Below are 4,324 nucleotides of genomic sequence, written 5' to 3'. Positions count from 1 at the left end.
TTGAGGTTTTGAAAGCTCACACCAAACCTGGTCTCTCTCTCTCTCTCTCTCTCTCTCTCTGTATATATATATATATATATATATATTCATATATGAATATATATATCTATGTGTGTGTGTGTGTCTCTCTCTCTGTGTCTCTTTCTGTCTCAGGATGTATGTAAAGCTCTCTGCTATTTATCAAGTGCCATGCCTCCCGTTTGCTTCCTGCATGATGCTCATGGACTAGCTCTCTAAAGCTGTAAACAAGCCCAATTAAATGCTTTCTTTTATAAGAGTTGTCTCAATCAGGGTTTTTTTTTTTTCTCATAGCAATAGAAGAGTAACTAAGACACTGCCTATTGCTCTTTATCTAGAGGTTGGGGTCTTGTGAATTTTTTCTTCTATCTATGTTAGAGTGTCGGTTGGTGTGAACTTTGCAGTTCTTATGCAGGAGGTCTTGTTGAGAGTTCATGGGTACAAAATCCCGATTGTTTCTAGGATAAGCTACCTAACATCAATTAAGTTGTCCTGGTCCTCAGTCTCTTACAATCTTTCTGACCCCTCTTCTATGATTCTTCTTCTTTTCCTCCTCTAGTTGGTAGATTTGATCTTTTCATGGTGTTGCAAAATTCCTGTATACTGTCCGTGTGTTTTCAAAAAATTGTCGACACTTCCACTAGGTGGGATCCCATGGCTAGAACAACTCAGGCCATGTGGTAGTGACGTAGGACTGGAACTCAAGCCTGAGAGGTGGGATGCTATGGAATATGACAAGAAGCTGGTTCGGTTCCGGCAGGCCCACCTCAACCCCTTTAACAAGCAGCTTGGACCAAGGCATCATGAACAGGAACCCAATGAGAAGGCTCAAGAAGAGACTCTTCTGAAGAGACTCTGCCTGAGCTGCCCTCTGGGGAGCCTGAGTTCCGGTACTCAAGTGCATGATGGATCTTGGCCTGTCTGAGGATCACTTTTCCCGCCCTGTGGGTCTCTTCCTGGCCTCGGATGTCCAGCAGCAGCGGCAGGCAATCGAAGAATGCAAACAGGTGATCCTGGAGCTGCCAGAGCAGTCAGAGAAGCAGAAAGATGCAGTGGTGAGACTGATTCACCACAGGCTGGAGCTCCAGGAGCTGAAGGACCCCAGTAAGGAGGAACCCAACATCCGGGTTCTCCTAGAGCATCACTTCTACAAGGAGAAGAGCAAGAGCAAAAAATAAACCTGCGACAAATGCAATACCACCATCTGGGGCCTCATCCAGACCTGGTACACCTGCACAGGGTGTTATTACTGCTGTCACAGCAAGTGCCTGAACCTCATCTTCAAACCGTGTGTCGTCTCCAGGATCAGTCACCAGGCTCAGTACGAGCTGAACATCTGCCCCGAGACCGGGCTGGACAGCCAGGACTACCGCTGTGCCGAGTGCCATGCTCCCATCTCTCTACGAGGTGTGTCTAGTGAGGCCTGGCAGTGTGACTACACCGGCCAGTACTACTGCAGTCACTGCCACTGGAACGACGTGGCAGGCATCCCTGCGAGAGTAGTACACAACTGGGACTTTGAGCCACGCAAGGTGTCCCGCTGCAGCATGCACTACCTGGCAGTCATGGTGTCTCGGCCAGTGCTCCGGCTCCGGAAGATTAACCCTCTGCTGTTTAACTATGCGGAAGAGCTGGTGGAGATGCAGAACAGCTGGTGGAGATCCGGAAGCTGCGCCAGGACATCCTGCTTTTATGAAGCCATACTTCATCACCTGCAAGGAGGCCATGGAGGCACGACTGCTGCTGCAGCTCCAAGACCGACAGCACTTTGTGGAGAACGATGAGATGTACTCCATCCAGGATCTCTTAGAGGTGCACATGGGCCGCCTCAGCTGCTCGCTAACCGAGATTCACACGCTCTTCGCCAAACACATCAAGCTGGACTGTGAGCGGTGCCAAGTCAAGCCTTGTAGAGTCTGTGAACTCTACAAAGAAGTTGACGTGCTGTTCCCGTTCAACGGCCATATATCCGTGTGCAGCGACTGTTCAGCTGTCCTCCATAGGGACTGTTATTACGACAACTCGACCACGTGCCCCAAGTGTGCCCGGCTCACGTTGAGGAAGCAGTCACTATTCCAGGAACCTGGTCTAGACATGGATGCCTAGAACACTGGAGGAGAATGCCAGGCACCGTATCTGTCCCACTGGCTGCCGCCTGCTGGCCTTGCCCACTAGATGTGCATTCTACTCTGGAGACCCCTGAGTGCATCCTCCGGGGCTCTTCATCTCTTTCGGGCCAGATGGAAGTGACTAGTGGCCCCCAGGACTCATTCCTCAGGTGCTTGCTGAGACTTCGAGTGTGTATGCCTGGCTGTTTATTGGGTGTGCTGCTATAAGGGGTCAAAATGCTGCCTGTGCCCCATTGTAGGACTCCTTAGACAGAAGAGCCTGGGTGTAACTCTCCAGAAAAGTCACTTTCCTATGGCAGAGAGCCCTCCAGGCCTGTAAATCCAATCCTTCTGCGCCATAGAGATGGCCTTGCTCCTGTCTAGAACACCCTTACAACTGGTCAGAAACTTCAGAGGCCTGTCCAGTGAGAGGATGCCTCCTGACTGACTTTTATCCTCTGCTAAGGAAGATTTAGGTTCTACTTAGAGGCTTCCAACCGTCCTAGCACCTTGTCTTCTTAGGGACATCTAGATTTCTCTGACTGGGGCTGTTCACTTTGGTGTCCCATGGACCTTCCCCAGCATCCAGAGAGTCGTGATCCTCATCCTCAGTCTGTCAGTCATGTGTGCTTCCCCGCCTCTTTTGTGCAATAGAGAAGGAAGGGGTCTGCGGAGCTTCTCTTGGCAGATAAGCCTGTTTCTGTCATGGCCTGGTCTACTTTATCCTGGTGCTCTGAGCTGGGCAGCGAGGGACCCATCCTAAGGAACAAAGCTCAGCCTCCGGTTACATAGGTGGGGCTGTGTCTGGGGAGGGGGTTCTAGGTCAGCCGAGCCTGTCAGTTATCATTGGCCTATATGACATTTGGGGGTGGGGGGCTAAACTTTCCCACAGGGGTCACTGTCCTGATGATGCAGTGCTTGAGGATGACCAGTTGCTGGGTATTGACATAGGAGCCTGAGGCCACGAGCTAGGAATAGTTGTTAGACTCAAGCAGGAGGCCTATGGTCCATGCAGGAAGGTCTAGGCTTTGAAGGTGGGTGGACCTACACCTTTCCAGTGAGACATGTTCCACCTCCATGCACACACCCCATAAATCCTATGATGGAAGATGTGTGGAGGCAAGGGGGACCAAATGCGGCTTCTGCCTTTCTTCCTGGGAAGCGGGAGTTGGTTGCATCTGCCCCTTTGCCTCTTGTCTGTGAATTGCTGTTGACACACACAGGCAGCAGAGCCCAGGACTTGTCACAACTTGAATTTCCTTCATCTTTTTTTTGTTTTGTTTTGAGACAGGGTTTCTCTGTGTAGCCCTGGCTGTCCTGGAACTCACTCTGTAGACCAGGCTAGCCTCGAACTCAGAAATCCGCCTGCCTCTGCCTCCCAAGTGCTGGGATTAAAGGTGTGCGCCACCACCGCCCGGCTTCGTTCATCTTTAATGAGGCACAAGAAGTGACTCCTCAACTAGTAAGTTGAAGCTTAGCTTCCTGGAGTGTTTGAGGGATGGATGGACATACTGCCACCTCCTCCTTACTTCTCTTTACCATCAGGTGGCTTTACTCATGCTGTCTTTTCTGTTTCAGCTTTCCCATCTCGAAAATGTTGGGAAGGTGGAGTTGACCTGCCTCAGAGTGAAAGGTCAGGGGTTCTTTGAGTGTGATCTGGGTCAACAGCGGTCCCCTGTCCTGCTGCCTTTTTGGTGTGAAAGAGGGTCTTAAAACCAAATACCATTTCTCACACACCCCCAAATCTGTGTGTTTCCTGCCATTGTATCACGTCTGTCCAGAGGCTGTTGGCTCTTCCTGAGCCTCCTGTGTAATCAACATCACGTTTCCAACTATAAATCATAGTGTCTAAAGAAAAAAAAAGTCATATTCTTGATTGAGTGATTTAATTCTTCTACTTTATCTTTAAATCATTATGCTTTTGAATTTTTCAATCATGTCTTTTCAGCTTTAGTTTCATCAGGATTTCTGTCTCTTTATTGAGCCAGTTCCAAATCCTGTCTTGTTTTTGGAATTCAATTCAGATATTTTTGTTCTCTTACTTTTTAATAAAATTATTTATTTTATTTGTATTTGCATGAGTGTTTACCTGCTGAATTTTTGCCTGGTTTCCGTGGAGGTCAGAGAAGGTATTAGGTCCCCTCTAACTGAAATTACAGATGGCTGTGAGCTATTGTCTGGGTGCTGGGAACTGAATC

General features: G+C 49.0%; 1 pseudogene; it reads left to right on the top strand.

Annotated features, from left to right (window-relative positions):
- The first annotated feature begins 736 nt into the window (after positions 1-736).
- On the top strand, positions 737-2,128 carry LOC114624497 (annotated as a pseudogene).
- The last annotated feature ends 2,196 nt before the right edge of the window (positions 2,129-4,324 follow it).

The sequence above is a fragment of the Grammomys surdaster genome, unplaced genomic scaffold (assembly GCF_004785775.1).
Source record: "Grammomys surdaster isolate TR1022 unplaced genomic scaffold, NIH_TR_1.0 207, whole genome shotgun sequence".
NCBI lineage: Eukaryota > Metazoa > Chordata > Mammalia > Rodentia > Muridae > Grammomys > Grammomys surdaster.
Note: the sequence above shows the minus strand (reverse complement) of the source record. Positions and strands in the feature narration are given on the sequence as shown.